Source organism: Oryctolagus cuniculus, chromosome 2, assembly GCF_964237555.1.
Source record: "Oryctolagus cuniculus chromosome 2, mOryCun1.1, whole genome shotgun sequence".
In the NCBI taxonomy this organism is placed as follows: domain Eukaryota; kingdom Metazoa; phylum Chordata; class Mammalia; order Lagomorpha; family Leporidae; genus Oryctolagus; species Oryctolagus cuniculus.
In genome coordinates, this window is record NC_091433.1 from 25,999,448 (window position 1) to 26,017,963 (window position 18,516).

General features: G+C 38.8%; 1 long non-coding RNA gene across 1 annotated transcript in view; it reads right to left on the reverse strand.

The window, feature by feature from the left end:
* The window catches only part of LOC138848784 (uncharacterized), a 29,312-nt gene extending 11,175 nt beyond the window's left edge, over positions 1–18,137 (reverse strand). The window contains exon 1 of the long non-coding RNA XR_011386852.1: positions 18,030–18,137. This is a non-coding gene — a long non-coding RNA (uncharacterized lncRNA). The remainder of the gene's footprint in view (positions 1–18,029) is intronic.
* Positions 18,138–18,516: the final 379 nt, after the last annotated feature.

The following is an 18,516-nucleotide window of genomic DNA, read 5'->3' on the forward strand; positions in this document are numbered from 1 at the left end:
TATATATATTTCTATAACAATTACACTGGCTCAGGTATTATCAATTGTTCCTTGGACTGCTCTGAAGTTTCATACAGGGTACAGTTCTCTCTTGGCTCCCTCCAAAGGACTTACCATCCTACAATCAAATTGATAAGGAAAAGCAAACTAGCTCAGGTCATTCCTGCTACACCCCATTTCTACCCTTTAATGAAGAGAATTCAAAGTGAATCTTAATTTTTAAGTCAATAATGCCTATCATAATCATTGATGGTCTCACCTGTAAGGAATCTCTAATCTGAAATAATACCTTTATTTTTCCCATGTTTTAGTTTGGCATTCTTTTTACCTGTCTCCCTCTCTTCCTTATTTGTTGGATGTTGGCCTAAAATGTACACAATTGAGTTATTCTTGACTTCTAGTTTTTAATATATCATCATTTATTTGTCCATGTGTTGCTCTCTTTTTTAATTTTTGATCTTAATTTCTAATAAACCATCATCCAAATAAGTATTCAAATAGGAACCCATTTTACATCTGGCTACATATTCTCTTTCTATCTTACATTCTTAGAACTCTCCCAACCTGAGGTAACTATTACCATGAAACTTAATGTGTGTGTATAAGTATGTGTGTGTGTGTGTGTGTGTATGTGTGTTGCTTGCTGAACAAATCTGGCCCTGAGGCCTGCCTATTTAGCTCAAGAGAGCTTATCACGATTTTCACATTTTTAAGCTGCTGTAAAAAGAAAGGAGAAATTTCCATATGGAAATAATTTTTACAGAGCAATAAAAGCCCACCCATATTCCTGCACATAGCAATAGATCGTTAATTTTGAATGCTATATTTTATCAAAAATATACTACACTTTACTTACCCATTCCTGTTCATTATTTCTAAGTCTTCTTCCAGTTCTTTAATCAAACTATACATTATCCAGACATACCAGCTCTTTCTTAAAATTGTTACTGTGGATTCTTTCCTCGAATTGCAGTTAAATTTGCATGTCTCAGGGAAAGATTCTGTGTTCTCTTTGACTGGAATTATTTACCAACACTGGAAATGTGTACTTCTCCATTCAAACAATGTTATTTTATGGACTTGATTTTCTGATTATTCTATTAGTCTTTTTTGTCCATTGTATTAGACTCTCCATGTGGGCAATCCCCAAACCATTGCGTAGCTTCAGCATCTAACACAGTTCTTGGCATTCAGTGGATTGCAGTAAATATTTGTTAACTGAATGGATGCAGTGAATATTGCACAGTAATATTTTCACATGTGAGTAAATTCGCTGAAGACAGCTCAAAGTGTTACTGAATGCTCTGTCTGGGTGGAAGTGGGTGCCAAAACAGATGGAACAAGTAAATGAGTGTAGAGATGTGAAAACAACTGACATCTGGAGTATGTCCAAAGCTAAAACTACAATAAAGCAGACGAGGACCACAGTCTAATAACGATGAGGAGGGTAGAACAATCTTCTCTTATTAAGTCAGTGAACACTCATACATTCGATCTGGTTCAAATATTGACAACTGAGAAATTTCAGTAGAATTTTTTGCTGTCTCAGCTTTATATTTAAAAAAGGGACTGAATTAAATTATTTCTAAAGGGATTTTCAGAGCTTCCCTTTCAGACTTTTATGTTTTGCCCATAGATTAATTCATTCACAAGGCTCTGGTTTTCCATCTTTCTTCTTTCTCCATAAATAATATAGTTCTATCAGTGAATGTGTGCATGGTATCAGGTTGCCCAATAAACTCCCAGTACCTTTTATTTTGACTGTGTTACCAAAAGAGTGAAACTAATGTAAGGTAATCTTGTTCCTATAGTGTTTTATGTTATTTTATTATTATTATTACTAATGTACATGTCATCTTGAAGTGCTACCATGTCAGTGGAATATTAAACGTTTTTTCTTAAGACTATTTCTTCTCCATCATTTGCATTATATGGTAGTATTCACTCTCAACATTTATTTTTGGTTATTTTTTAAGATTTATTTTATTTTATTTGAAAGTAAAAGTTATAGAGAAAGAACAACAGACAGATCCTCCATCTGCTGGTTCATTCCCCAGATGGCTGCAGCTGCCTGGATTGGATCAGGCCACAGCCAGGAGCTTCATCCAGGTCTCCCACATGAGTGGCAGGGGCCCACGCATTGGGTTATCTTCCTCTGCTTTTCTTAGGCCATTAACAGGGAGGTGTATTGGAAGAAGAGCAGCTGGGACATGAATTGGGGCTCACATAGGATGCCAGCATTGTAGGCAGTGGCTTTATCTGCTAAGTCACAATGCCGGCCTCTGAATATTCTTTTAAAATGAATAGTAGCCATAATCATGTAAGTAAAAAGCATCCTATGCCACTCTACCCAATTATGCTGGCTAAACATAGCTCTTTTTTTTTTTAAAGATTTATTTATTTGTTTGAAAGTCAGAGTTACACAGGCAGATAGAGAGAGGTCTTCCATCCGATGGTTACACCCCAATTGGCTGCAATGGCTGGAACTGTGCAGATCTTAGAGCCAGGAGCTTCCTCCATGTCTCCCACATGAGTGCAGGGGCCCAAGGACTTGGGCTGTCCTCTGTTATTTTCCCAGACAATAGCAGAGAGATGGATTGGAAGTGGAGCAGCTGAGTCTCGAACCGGTGCCCAGTGCTTTAGTTCAGGGCGTTAACCCAATGAGCCACAGTGCTGGCCCATAAACATAGCTCTTCACAGCCCCAAAGCAGTGACTGGTGTTGTGGCATACAGGGTCAAGCTGTTGACTACAATGCAGGCATCCGATATGGGTGCCAGTTTGTGTCCAGTCTGCTCCACTTCCAATCCAGCTCCCTGATAATGGCCTGGGAAAAGCAGTGGAAGATGCCCAAATGTTTGGGGCTGTGTCTCCGACAAGGGGGACCAGCTGGCTCCTGGCTTGTGGCCATCTGGTGAGTGAAGAAGGGGATGGAAGATATCTCTCTTTCTTCTCTTCTCTCTTTGTAACTCTGACTTTCAAATAACTAAATAAATATTTTTAAAAAGCCCCAAAGCGATGTTTTGCAAGACAATTCTGATCTCCAGCTCTACTTTCGGTTTGTTCTGCTTATTTATCATCAATCCATGTTCTGTGCCCTCACAACATGGCCACAGTTGAGTGAGATTCTCCCTTCCTTTCCTTCAAAGGAAAGAGACCTCCTGTGTTTAAAATAAAAGAACACAGGGCAATTTTACAAGTTCTCTTATTTCTAAAGGAGCTTGAGGATATATATGATCAGTAGTAAACAAACTCAACATCACTCCTAAATCTTTATGTTAATCTTCTTTGTAAGTTTATCACTATGTCTGGATTTTATAATGTGTTCCGTTCTTGAAAGGCGTATTACCAGGCATTAAATGGATGTGTCTGCATCCCTTCATGTGCTACTTACATTAAGTGAGTTCACTTGCAATCACATTATCTAACCACTAGATGGTGGTAAAAATAGAAAGGCATTCAATGTACGCCTGGGTGGGAAATCACAGAAGCAGCACAGGAAGTGAAGTTTAGGGGTTCATTGGACACAATCCAATACTTAATAAAACACAAAACAAGAAGAAGGTCCTGGCCCCCAAACAATTAGGTACTTTTTTAAATTATTTTTGGAGTTGCTCAACTGAACTATGTACTTTCCTCATAAATATTCTTACTTTCAAACTTAATTGCCAGTTGAGCTACCAAAAATATATAAACTTATTTGGTCTTTTCTTCTGTTTTAGTTTTATAGCTGTCTCATTAAATTTGAAACACATCTCCGAGAAGATGAGATTTGGGAGCTATGTTATTTAGTTGGTAATCTGGGGGTTCTAAAGAATTGAAATTGAAGCATATGAGACATCTTCAGAAAGTTCTTGGAGGGATATAAATATGGCCCAGCAGTTGGTATCACATGGGACATTGCTCCCCGTAACAGACTACTGGGTTCAGATCGTGGCTCCAACCCTGACCCTAGCTGCTCACGAATGCACACTCTGGAAGGCAGCAGAATTGTTCCCTGCCACCGACATAGAGATCTGGGTTGAGCTCCTGGTTCCTAGCTTTGGCCCTGACTGCTGAGGGCACTGGGGAATGAACCAGCAGATGGGAGATCTCGAGGTCTTTCTGGCCCTCTATTTCTGAAATAAATAAAAAAATCCTACTAAAATAAATTCATGTAAATGCATGTTATGAAAAAAACTACATATGTCATGAGAGTTCTACAAAAATTTGTGGAAAAGTACAACTAGAAAATTCAATTTGGTGCAAAAATAATTGAAATCCATGCATAGCTTTTTCATAGTACAAATTTTTCAAAAACTTTCTGAAGTTCCCCCATATATTATATTCTCAGCTTAAAGGTTTCAGAAACTATTATCTCAGAGACCTGTTGTTGTCAGGCACACATAGACAGTACTTCATAAATGCCTGTTGAAAGACATGGTTTGAATCCTGTTTGAAGCTTCTGTCAAGTATATAATCTGTATTTAACAGATCATCTCATCCTAAAGCCTTTCAACTAAATTTTTCCAGATCTACAGACAGGTGCCTGTAAGAAAATCAGCAAGATCAAATTTTGGGAGCAAAGATTTCATTATCTCCTCATTGTAGATCCTTGGTGCATAATCTGATATAGTCTGTTGATTTTTCCCCTAGAAAATACCAGGTACTTTTCTCTCTTACTGTTGTTTAACCTCCAGGCTTCATTGTTAGTTTCTCCACTCTGCTGTTTTTCATTTTCAATAGTGCATTTTTGCTTTGCTCTCTTGAGTGAAATAGCTGAGTGAAATAATTATGGTTGCTGTGACACATGCTTTCTTCATATCGTCTGATATATCTCTACCTTAAGTTATTAGAGAAAGTTGTAGGTATATGGGTGAGTTAATAATATCATAAAGCCTCCCTACGATCCAGAATAATAAGCAAGAAAAAGACAGATCTTCTTTTGAGAATCCAAATACTTCACAAAAATTGTGCACTAAGATAATTCACTTTTCACCTAAGAAGTTTGAAAAAGAATGCCTTACTCATGCATTTTCTGCCATTAAAACAATGAGATACATAAGCACAAGTTTTCTCCATGAGGCTCTGAATTTACAAAGGCCAGGACTTTAAAATTTATATCCCTGTCATCTAGACCAAGATTTGATAAATTAAATACACTGCATATTTTGTCCTGCTATCTGTTTTTGTAAAGAAAGTTTTAGTGGGATGCAGCCCTGCCCATTTCATCATGTATTGCCTGTGAATGCTTTTTGTACTACCATGACAGAAGTGGGCTGCAAAGCTTATTTTTTTTTTTTAGCTCTTTACAGAAAATGTTTACCAATGCAGATTCACTGTTTAAGAAACATTTGCTAAGTAAAAGAATTGACAGCATCACCTATTGATGTCTGGCTCTATACAAAAAGGCTATTTGCTAAAATTATATTCTTACTTAAAATATGAGTTAAGAATCAGTTAATGATTTACTAAATGACAATACATTAGCTTAGTAGAACAACTGCCCATAGAAGCTTTCATTTGTAGTTGTTTTGGAAATTGGATTTTTGAGTACTTTAATTTTCTTAACAATTACTGATTCTTTTTTTATCAACTGGAGTTAGTGTTCCATCACATAGAGATGTATTACTTAGGTTTCTAGTATCATGAAAAGATAGCAATTTATTGACATAAAATTCTCATAACCAAGAAAGATAGAGATTTTGAAAACAGTCTAAATTTTAGAGCAGTTTTAAATTCAAAGTGAAATTCAGCAGAAATTACAGTGTCCTTTTGTACTCTCTACTATCCCCTTTCCCATGTGTACCCACTATGAACATTCCCCATCAGAGTGGTACATTTATTACAATCGATGACCTACATTGACACATCATTATCACTCAAAATCCATAGATCACATTAGAGTTCACTCCTGGCACAGTACATTTTATGGGTTTTGACAAGTGTATAATAACAAGTATCTACCATTATTGTATCCTACAGAACAGATTCACTGCCCTACAAATCCTCTGTGCTTCACCTATTAATTCCTCCCTCCCTTATAGCTCCTGAAGATTATTCATATTGTTGGCTGTCTCCATAGTTTTTCCTTTGTTTAGAATGCCTTAGAATTACACAGTATGTAGATGTTTCAAATCGGTTTCTTGAATTAATACATTTTGTGTTACTATTAACTAAACTTAAGACTGAACACTTTATAAAGAAAGGAAGTTTATTTGGCTCAAAGTTCTGGATGTGCAAGAGCATGGCATCTGTGCCTTTGCACGGGCTGCTGGCTTAATTTGGCAGAGAAGCAGAAGGGAAGCTAGGTGTCTGCAGAAGGGCCTGAACTCATAGGATCACCTCATATGCAACCACCTGCTCTCACAGGAATTCACTCACTCCACGAGACCAGCATTAACCTCTTACTGTACTCCCATGACATAACTACCTTGCACTAGGTCCCACTTCCTAAACATTCTGCTGTCTAAATACTGTTATTTTGGAGACCAAGCTTTCAGCACATGAAAGGACACACTCATCCATATACAAACCATAGCACTTATTTCACTTAGTGATATTCTTTCAAGTTTTCTCCATGTCTTTTCATGGATTAATAGCTCATGTATAATATTCCATTGTCTGGACTTATTGTAGTTTATTTATACATTCACCAATTCAGTATTTATATATACTACCAATTCAGAAGACATCCTGGTATCTTCAGTTTTGGCAATTATGAATAAGCTGCTATTGGCAATGCTGTGCATGTTTTTATGTGAACATAAGTGTTCGTATAATTTATTTAAATACCGAGGAATGTGATCGCTGGTTATATAGTGTCATGACTTGAAGGTGTTCCATGCAAAAAGCATGCTTTTAGATAAGTTAATCCCCAATGTGAAAATGTTGGGCGGTAGAGTCAAGTTGGAAATATTTAGATCATGAAGGCTCCAGAATCATACATGGATTAATGACAACAAAAAAAGAGCTTGAGGCTGTGAATTCAACCTCTGCTTTCTCATGAATGCTCCCTTGTTCTTCCACCTTCTGCAATGGGAAGATGCAATACAAATTCCCTAACCAATTTCTAGTACCTTGATCTTGAACTTCCAATCCTCTAAAACTATGGGAAATAAGTTTCATTTCTTTATAAATTACGCAGGTGTAAGTAATTAGCCAGCACAAAACAGACTAAGACATATGGTAAGCGTCTATAGTTTTGTAAGAAAGTGATAAACCGTCTTCCAAAATGGTTGTACTACTTTGGATTCCCGCCAGCAATGAATAGGAGTTCCTGTTGCTCTGCATTATTGCCAGCATATATTGTTGCCACTGTTTTGGATTTCCACAATTCTACAAGATGTGTTTTTATTTTTAACCATAAGAATTTGCAATGCTTCCAAAAATTTTGAAATCGGCTTGACTATTTGGGAATATTATAGTGTGTACAATATTTTTCAAAACAAATTGATTATGAAAACATTTTACCATGGGACAGCTTATAAAAATGAATTTTCCTGGGAATTGGTTCATAGCATGATTGTCTGCCTGGTGCCTAGTGTAGCATAATGCTTGGCATACAGCAGCTGTCTATGGATATTTGCTGAATAAATGAATACTTAAGATTGGAACTCAGAGAGATCTCTGTTGGCTGATGCTTGAATGAATTCAGATATAATGGGATAATTTTGGGCCTACTTACTAAAAAGGCAGCACTCATGCAAGAAAACCCCAAGGCTTAAAGCTATTATGTGGATTTTCTCTTTTTAACAGACTAGATTAATTAAATGGTTAATTCTAGAATTAAAATAGAAATAGACATTTGAGACCAATTAATTGTTTTTTTTTTTTTTTAATGAGTCCATATATTTGGCTGATACCTCATAACAAGTCAGTATTCTTTGGCAGCTAGTAGTTGCTGATGGCAGTTTTCTTTGTCAGAACTGTTATCAAACTGTGCTTTTAAAGAGATTTATTTGGTGAGGTCTGAGGAGATCTGTAACAAATAAGGAGACAGTCCAAGCTGTTATCTAACATACAGAAATTTGGAGGAATTTCCCTTTATCCTCTTGGCTTAACCCACACTTCATCGCATTTTGAATATGATCTGAGCAAACTTCTCCAAATGTGTCTCACAACTATAAAAGAATGTTTATATAACTTTGTATTGCGCTTCATTTATTCATTTAATGTAGGACTTTTGTTGATTTAAACCCTTTCCCAGTTTTTATTCTAAATAGAAAGTTTATATTATTGCATTTTAAAATTGAACGAGCTAAATTCTCAAGTAGATTTCAATGTAATTTTAAAGCTCACAGTATGAATTAGAGTCTAAGAACTTAAATACTGACCTGGATTGTCTTTTTTAATACTTTTCCATTCATTTTATATTTTATTTATTTGAGAGAGAGAAAATGAGAGAGAGAGTGCTTTTATCTGTTGGTTCACTCCCAAATGCCTGGAAGCCAGGAACTCAACCCGGGTCTCCCACGTGGCTGACGGGAACCCAACTACTTGAGCCATCAGTTGCTGCCTCCAAGGGTGCACATTAGCCAGCAACTAACATCCAAGTGGAGCCGTGATTCAGATCCAGGCATTCTGATCTGAGATTTGAATATCCAACTTGTGTCTAGAACACTGAGTCAAATATCTGCTCCTGTCCTGCCTTTTCATCTAAATCTGTCTGATGATTCAATTTGCTTTTAAAATTTTGTATAGAATATTTTATTCTTTGTGATAATAAACACATTGTGATTATTTCTCATTTCCATGTTAAAAATCCTGGAAATCTTTAGCATTTTTGTTTTGCCTATGGTGTTAAGAAGGTTGTGGAATTACATATTTCCATGTTGAAAATATTACGCATACAGCAAACATGACAAGGAAAAATTAAGTTTTTAAAATTTTAAATTGCTGCACTATACATTTTCATGGGTGTAATTTTAATTTTTATCACATTAATACATAATATTAGGATATTTTCAAGTTATGTTTCATGAATAGGGAAAATTCTGATCAGGTACATGGAGACTGAAATAGTCTTAGAATTCCAAAACATACAACTTGCAGTTAAGAAAAGTCTTAAAACTAAAGTTTAGTAAAGATGATTTTCAGAGAATTGATGTATTTTTTCAAGAGACATGTTCTGAATGGTGATTTTGACTTGAACCAGTCCCATTAGCCTATAAATAACAAATCGCCAGGAAAGGCTTGCATAGGGAGAACGCTAAAGAGGTAGAGATAAGAAAGGCTTTGTGTTCACGATAAAATCTGAAAAATATGCTGTAGAAAATGGGAGTCACCAAAGGTTGTCAAGAGAGCTGAACTAATTTGACTTCAGTTTTTAAAATATGTGTGTATGGAGAGTATCTCATGTATGCAAGACTGAAATTAGGGAAGACAGATTAGGCGTCTATTTCAGTTTAAGAAATTTCACGAGAGCCTAGACTCTATCATAATTCAAGGTCGAGGAAGGTGAGGGTGTCTCCAAACGATTGCCACTGAGAAGAAAGCAACTGGGAAAGAATGGTTTCAAAGGGAGAAGATATTAGAAGAGAGTGCCAGATGATGAATAAGCCAAGACTGACAAATGGGTATAGGAGGGTAAAACTGAGGTAGCACTCTCTGAGAGGAAGAAAGAAGAAGGAAATTGTGGGGAAGTGACATTGAGTCAGGACGTTCTTCCAGTTGGTTGCATCAAAGGACTGCTTCAAAGGTTACGTGTTTAAGAATGATTAAGTGGCCAGGTGCTGCGGCTCACTAGGCTAATCCTCTGCCTGCGGCGCCGGCACCCTGGGTTCTAGTCCTGGTTGGGGCGCCGGATTCTGTCCCGGTTGCCCCTCTTCCAGTCCAGCTCTCTGCTGTAGCCTGGGAGGGCAGTGGAGGATGGCCCAAGTACTTGGGCCCTGCACCCACATGGGGGACCAGGAGAAAGCACCGGGCTCCTGGCTTCAGATCGGCGCAGCGCCCCGGCTGTAATGCGCCGGCCATAGCGGCCACTTGGGGGTGAACCAATGGAAACGGAAAAAGGAGACCTTTCTCTCTCTCTCTCTTTCTCTCTAACTGCCTGTTAAACAAACAACAAACAAAAAATGATTTAGTAATTCACATACAAACGTTTCTGAATTGTATTCAGAGACATATTATAGAAAAATATTTAGTTTTGTATGTAGAAGTTCTGCTGTTTACTATATGAGCTTGCTTATATAATTATCTGTTCTCTGACTTTGTATCTATGGATTTTGTGAACTTAGCAAGATAACTTCCAGAAATATGAAAAAAATATGGCTCCATCCCTAATTTAAGACCCACTGCTAAGCTATGCATCTATTAATAAGATACTACATGGTGAGTTTTAAATTGTCTCACTTTTAGTTGAACTGATTGGTATATATTTTTGATGACATACTGAAGAAAATCACTTACATTCTTATCATATTTTCTTATTAAAAAGAATGAACTTTAAGCAGATTTGTTACTTTTCGCTATTTTTCTCAGCTTTGGATCGTGTCCCGTTAACTTTTATTTGTTTTGTTCCATGTAATGGAAGAATTTGGGAAAATAATTTTAAAAATTGCATCACAGTGACTCACATGCTGAGTATCTTATCTGACTCAGTCATAAAAACATCTAAAATTATGTGTGCAACATAACTTTCTTGTACATGAACTGAATGGTAAAAGAGACACTGTTTTTGACAGTAAGCTCAGAGATGAATTGATTTCATACTTTTTTTATAGACTCATTTATTTGAAACACAAAGTGACACAGTCAGGGGGACACACACATGCGAACATGCGTGTGTACACACACACACACACACACACACACACACACGGTGGGGGGAATCTCCCATCTGTTGGTTCCCTCCCGAAATGACCCAAACAGCTGGGGCTGAGCCAGGCCTCAGTCAGGAGGCTGGTACTCCATCAGAGTCTCCCACATTGGTGTCAGGGGCCTGAGACATGTTCTGCTACTTTACCAAATATATTAGCATTCATATGGGATGCTGGCATCACATGCAGTGGCTTAATTCACAGTGCTACAATACTGGTCCTGATGTTTTACTTCCAAAGGCAACTATTTACACACTGGCTCAACTAAAGTAGGTTGACACTCTCAAATGTAGTTTAATAAAGACTGTAAGTTTACTAGATGTACAGTAGGTTGAGGCATGGTTCGGGTGCTCAGTAATAATAATAATAATAATAATAATAAATGGCAATGATTGCAACAGCAACACAGGTGACTTATTTCTTGTGAGGAATGATAAAATAATTTGTTTAATATTACTAGAGCATTTCCTCCTTTTTATTTAGAAAGCACTTTAATGATCTCCACAGCAGTGTTTCCTTAGCATTTACTGATGGAACCAGGACATAAGCCTCAATCATTTTAGGTTTCTTGTTACTCTTGCCTTCTTTCAAGAGATCAGTTCAGTCTCACCCCCTGCATTGTTCCCCAGGGATGGAAGCCAGTGGGCCAAACCTGAAGAACTAGTGTGGAGCAGCTCATCTCCACCTACTGCCCCCCACCCCCACCCCTAGCTCACCTAAGATATAAAAGGGCCCAGGCTGCTGAGATCCAGGCCTCTGCCACATGTTCGGGCTGTCAACATGATGGCGGTTGGTCGGCCTCCGTGGATTTCTTTTCTTTGAATAAATTCTGTCTGGCTGCAAGCTTGTATTCTGTCTCCTCTGCTCTGCACCACTTTTCTTACATTTGTTGCCCTGTGTGAGGCATCACCAGTCTGCACTCTCTTCCTAACATTTTGGTGCCCCATGTGAGTTGGCGCCAATCTCCGCCTCTTTTTCTTACATTTACGTAGAATGATGGTCATATATTACTATGTTGGAGGTTTTTATAATAAAGGCACAATATATTAAATGAATCACTATAACAAACAATGATTTAGGGCGAGTATTCGGCCTAGTCCTTGAAGCAATGTCTGGAATCCCAGATCCCATGTTGAGTGCCTGGGTTTCAGTCCTGGCTCTAATCTCAATTCAGTCTTACTGCCAAGGTTCAGGTAATTGTCCAAGTACTTAGGGACCTGCCACCCATGTAAAAACTTAATTAAGTTTTAGATTCCCAGCTTTTCTTTGGATGGGGCATAGATGCTGGGGGTATATGGGGGTATCTGGAGGTATCTAGCAAAAGAAAGTGTGCTCTCTCTCGCTCTTTCTCTTTCTCTGTCCCTTTCACTCTCCTTCCTTCCCTGTTACATAAATAAAAATAAAAATAAAGAAGAAAACAGTGTTTTGCAGAAGTTAAATACAAGTCTTTGGATAGATTTACTTATTTATAAAGATTGATTGGTTTGAAAGCCAGATTTAGAGAGGGAGAGAGAGAGAGAGGGAGAAAGAGAGAGAGATCTTCCATCTACTGGTTTACTCCCCAGCTGGCCTCAATGGTCAAGGGTGAGCCAGGCAGAAGCCAGGAGCCAAGAGCTTCATGCAGATCTCCCATGTCAGTTCCTGTGGCCCAAACACTTTGGTCATCTTCCCCAGGCCATCAGAAGGAAGCTGGATGAGAAGAAGAGCAGCCAGGATATGAACTGGCACACATATGGGACGCTGGTGTTGCAGGTGCTGGCTTTACTTGCTATGCCACAATGCCAGTCCCACAAATCTTAAGATAGATTTAAAATAATATGGTGCAGCAGGACAAAAGGTAATTTAATTCCATTATATTTGTTGTATATATATATTTTTTAAAAAATTAATATATTTACTATGAATGTATATTTGACAGCTAAAATATAATAAATTAGGATTGAAGGGAGAAATTTTAATCTGCTTCCCACTGACAAATTAAGTAGAAAATAAATAAGGACAATGATAGTGCTAGTGAATAACATGATGACTAGAAGTGTGTGTGTGTGTGTGTGTGTGTGCAGGAGCACGTATTGGGGTCGTGCTGGTGAGTGTGTAGATGTGTATCCATACTCCTTCCATTTTTTGGGATAAGACCAATTTTCCCCCTTTATCCAAGTATCCTTAGTAGAACTCCAAAGGTCTGAGAGTCAAGCAGGTTGGCTGAGATCCAACCTACACTCCACCATCCTCCAGGTCTCCTATGCAGAAGCTGAGAGGAGGGGAGTGGCAAACCTGTATGCACTATATAATTAGCAGAATCATTAAGAAAGGGCAAGTGCCGGCGCCGCGGCTCACTAGGCTAATCCTCCACCTTGCGGCGCCGGCACACCGGGTTCTAGTCCCGGTCGGGGCTCTAGATTCTGTCCTGGTTGCTCCTCTTCCAGGCCAGCTCTCTGCTATGGCCAGGGAGCGCAGTGGAGGACGGCCCAAGTACTTGGGCCCTACACCCCATGGGAGACCAGGATAAATACCTGGCTCCTGCCATCGGATCAGCGCAGTGCGCCGGCCGCAGCGGCCATTGGAGGGTGAACCAACGGCAAAAGGAAGACCTTTCTCTCTGTCTCTCTCTCTCACTGTCCACTCTGCCTGTCAAAAAAAGAAAAAAACAAAAACAAACAAAAAACAAACAAACAAACTAAAAAAACCAAAAAAAAAAAAAAAAAGAAAGAAAAAAAGAAAGGGGAAGCAGGGGCCCGTGTTGTGGCACAGCAGGTAAAGCCGCTGCCTGCAGTGCTGACATCCCATATGGGCGCTGGTTGGAGTCCTGGCTGCTCCTCTTCTGATCCAGCTCTGTGCTATGGCCTGAAAAAGCAGTAGAAGATGTCCCAAGTCCTTGGGCCCCTGCACCCATGTGGGAGACCCGGAAGAAACTCCTGTCTCTTTGCTTTGAATCAGTGCAGTTCCTGCCACTGTGGCCAGCTGGGGAGGGAACCAGCAGATGGAAGACCTCTCTCTCTCTCTCTCTCTCTCTCTCTGCCTCTCCTTCTCTCTCTGTGTAACTCTGACTTTCAGAGAAATAAATAAATCTTTAAAAAAAGGGGGGGGGGCAGAAGCAGGAGATCACATGCTCTTAAAATTTTTGCTAAGACTTAGAAACTTTCCTCAGACCACAGTTGCTTACCTTAATATGCCTTAGAATCTACTGACTACTCCAGTCATACCTTGGCCCTCTACACTTATTAGTAACACTAGAAGTTCAAGACCCCTGGACACTTATGCCTCTGTAATTGTTTTGATTGGACCCCATTTTACAACATTCCCTGATTCATGAAACATTCCACGTGTCTCTGTGTCTTATGGCTGTCATCTGGAAAATCCTCTATAGTTTTACTTCTTCTCTCAACATTTCTTTGATTATTTGCTCTAACCCCAGCCAAGCATTCCCTTTAGAATACTATGATTTTTTGACATCATGTAATATGTTCACATCATAGTGCTGGCTCTAGAGAAAGGGCTGTTTTCTCTTCCAAATCTCTAGCACTGGATTCATTTTTTTTCTTTCTTTTTGGTTCTCATTGCCAATTCCAGACTTGTTTTTGGCCATCTCCTCTAAACTCTTCAACTTTGAATAAAATGGTCTCTGCCTATTGGTACTTACTTTCTCCTTATACATTCATTGTAGATTCGAGACTGCTTGACATTGTTTTTATAAGATGATAGCTCTCGGCTCAGTATCACTTGCTGCAGTATTTCTCCTGTCATAAGCATTGAGGTTGAATATCTGTGGGCAGTTCTTCCAAATCTTTAGTTTCTTAGTGCTTGATCTTATCTCCTTCAAAGTTCTTCATTCCTTCACTCTCAATCACATATCATACTTTGACACTGTCATTTTGAATGACTGCAAACTATTATCTGAATTTGACATTTGGTACACAACCTTTGATGCTACACTTTGATAATTCTTTGACATAAGCAGGACATATGATTTATTGATTCATTTTTACTTGCCCTCATCAACCTCAACTTAGATTCTGTGCTAATAAAATTTCTTCTTTCATATATGTTGCCAGTAATAAATGTTATTCTCTAATAGTTAATTCTTCTTATTTTTATTTGACCTTCAGAAAACTTGTGATAATTTATTTCTTCATTCTTTTAAATATTTTTAAAATTATTTGAGAGGCAGAGAGAGAGGTAGAGGTAGGGGGAGGGAGGAATAGAGAAAGAGAGAGGGAGGGAGGGAGGGAAAGAGGGAAGGAAGGAGAGAGTGATAGAAGGGGGGGGAGAGATAGAGAATGAGAGGTCTCACATCTGTTGGTTCATTCCCCAACTGCCTACAATGGGCAGGGCCCCGAATCAGGAACCTAGTTACTTGAACCATCACCTGCTGCCTCCCAGGGTCTGTATTAGCAGGAAACTGGAGCCAGGAGCCAGGAGACAAACTCAAGCATTTGACATGGTCTACCAGCATGTTAACAACTAGGCTAAATGCCAGCTCCTTTTATTCTTTTTTGTTTGTTTGTTTAAAGACATAGGTCATCCAATTGTGGGTTCACTCCACAAATGACTGAATGGCCAGGTAGACCAGGCTGCAGTCAAGAGCCCAGATCTCCATCCAGGTCTCCCACACAGGTGGCAGTGGTCCATGGGGCCTGTATACTTGGACCATCTTCTGTTGCCTTCCAAGACATCATCATAGAGTTGTATGGGAAGTGGAACAGTTTGGACTTTAACAGGAGCTCTGATATGTGATGTCAGCATTGTAAGCAGCAGCTTGACCCACTGTTCGACAATGCCAGCCTCTCCCTCATTCCTTACATTAGTATTCACTTACCTCATAGGATATCAGCCTCTCTTGTTTTTTTTCTTTTCTCTTCCCTGTTGTCTTCATATCTTTTGGTGAGAATTTCCTCAGCTCCTAAACCTCTAAACTGTGAAATAGACCAAGGCTCAATCATACCCTCTCTCAGTTATCTCATATACATTTTATGATCATTCTCAATTGTTTTTCTCTATCTTGTGTCTCTGATCTGAATACTACATGTTTAGTCCTAAATATCATTTCCCCTGAAAATTTAATAGAAGTTTTTACTGTCAAATGTTCAAAACTGAATTCTTTATAATTTTTTTTGACTCCCAATCTCTCACTTAGACAATCCTAGAGATCCGAGAAAAGATCCGTGTGGGTGAAAGAACAGTGAATGATAAAGCAATGAAGCTAGAGTGTTTACCGTGTATCTTAAGATGAGTAAAGAAGGTTGTAGCTTGAGGTCGTATCAGGAAACTGCAGCATAGTAGACAATGATGTCAGAAAGATAATGAGAGACAGACATTTGTTTTTGATCCAGGTTGAGAACTGTAGTCATTGGAGGGCTTCAAGTAGAGCAGTGACAAAACCTAACTTATGGTTTAGACAAATTATTTGGTGTCCTGTTAAATATAAACTGTAGGGGTCAAATATAGAAATTTTGTAACAAATGAACTGATTTATACAGAGTCCAGGTGACAAATGATGGTGTTTTTCCAGATGTCATGATGGAAGATGAAAAAGTGGCCTAAATCTACAGATTTGAAGCTAGTGATTAAAGAGTTTGTTAGTTTTCCAAGCAACTCTTTCATAATTCTTCTCTTCACTGAAATCTTCCTATGTAAAATGTTGCTAAACTAAGTAGCATGATTGTTGCAGTTGATTTCTCAACAATGTTGCAGTGGATTCATTTCTGAGAGGAGGAGCATGGTGGGGGCAAGAGGCGTGGAGTCACCACACAGACCCTGGGAGTCGGGTGAAAGCAGGCCTGAGGCAAGCGGCCCACAGACTTGTTTATTTGAGTTAGTACAACAGCTTATATAGCCAAGACCAGCCAATCTGGTCAAGGGCCGGTCTATACCCCAACCAATCAGCCTGTTGCCAGGCAGTTTCCAAAGCCATCCAATCACAGCCTGTTGCCAGTCAGGCTCTTGTCGCCAGGCAGTTTCTGAAACCATCGAATCACAGCCTGCTGTCAGTCAGGTTCTGTTGTCATGTGATTTCCTCTGTTGTCATGTGGTTTCCGAAGCCATCAAATCATGGCCTGTTGCCAGACAGTTTCTGTTGTCTGCGGCCATCTTGGCATGACCTTTTCACCTCATTCCACCACACATGATTTTGAAGAAATTATTTTCTATTAAATGTATTTAATGGGCAGACATTTAGCACAGTGGTTAAAATGGCACATGTGACGCCTATATCTCATATTAAGAGTGCTCCTCTCTGCTTACCATTCCAGTTTCCTACTAATGTGTATCCTGGAAGCTGCCAGATTATGGATCAGGTCCCTAGTATCTACATGGCAGACATGAATTGGGTTCTAGGCTTTGATCAGGCCCAGCCCCAGCAGGTGCAGACATTTGGGGAGTGAAAAAGTGAATGGAAGATCTTTCTGTTTCTCTGTTTCTTTCTCTATCTCTGCTTCTCCATCTTTAAAATAAATAAAGTTATGAAAGTTTTCTAACATGAGAAAATAGCCTCCTAATTCAGAAGTAGAATATAAGCCATTAAAAGACCAAGGCTGGGTATGAACACAATGCCACACCTAGAGAAAATGCTTACTATCCTAGATATATAGTGAACTCAGAAGCAAAGTTGAAGTGGAATGCAAATGGTTAGACAGCAGGCCATAGAGGAAAGGAAAGATCTGATCATAAGTAGATTTAAGTATTATATTCTGGAGCATGAACTGTATTGAACTGTGTTTACAAGGCAATAAGGAGTCAGTAAATTATTGCAATCATGGAAATTTCTTCTTCAGAGAATTATAAATTTCCTGGTTCAGAGAGGAAAATACTGAAATGACAAAGGGCCTGCAGTATGGAAACATTATCATTAGGTTTTCTCTCCATAATTCAGGTATGAGTTGATAGCTTGATTTAGAAGAGTTGGGATACAGACAAGTAGATGGGTTTAAAAGAAATTAAGGATGTATTCATGCCAGTACCTAGTGATAAACTATATGCCAGGAAGAATGGAAAAGGAAGAATTAACAGATAATGTGAAGCTTAGCCTTGAATATTTGAGTGATGAGTATCTAACTACTAAAGTAATTGATATAGGACAAGAAGTAAAGCTTTGTGTTTGAAGAGGGAGTAGGAAGAGCCAGCATTGTAGTATAGCAACATAGCTAGTAAAGCTACAGCCTAGGATGCCAGCATCCCCTATGGCCTCTGGTTAGTCACAGCTGCTCTACTTGTGATCCAGCTCCCTGCCAATATACCTGAGAAAGCAGCAGAAGGTGGTCCAAGTTCTTGTGCTCCTGCACCGACATAAGAAAACCCGAAGGAAGCTCCTGGCTCCTGGCTTCCAACTGGTTGTTGTGGTCATCTGTGGAGTGAACAAGCAGAGGAAAAATTCTCATTCACTCTTTCTTTCTCTCTCTCTCTCTCTCTCTCTCTCCCTTTTTCTCTCTCATCTAGTCTTTGCTCTCTGTAATTCTGTGTTTCAAGAAAAAATCTTCTATAAGAGTAAATGTGAATGATAATGAGTATAATTTCATATATAACACACTTACAGCTGATCTAGATAAAGATATATTCTAGGCACATGATTATCTTTCTGGAGAAGAGATAAAACCAAATAGTATATAGATTCGTAAAGATATAAGTGGATGAATTAACCTCAGAAGAAGAATATATAGAGATAAAATAATAGCAAGTTTAATAAATTGCTAAAAATGTTAAGATATTTATAAATGACAAAGTGTT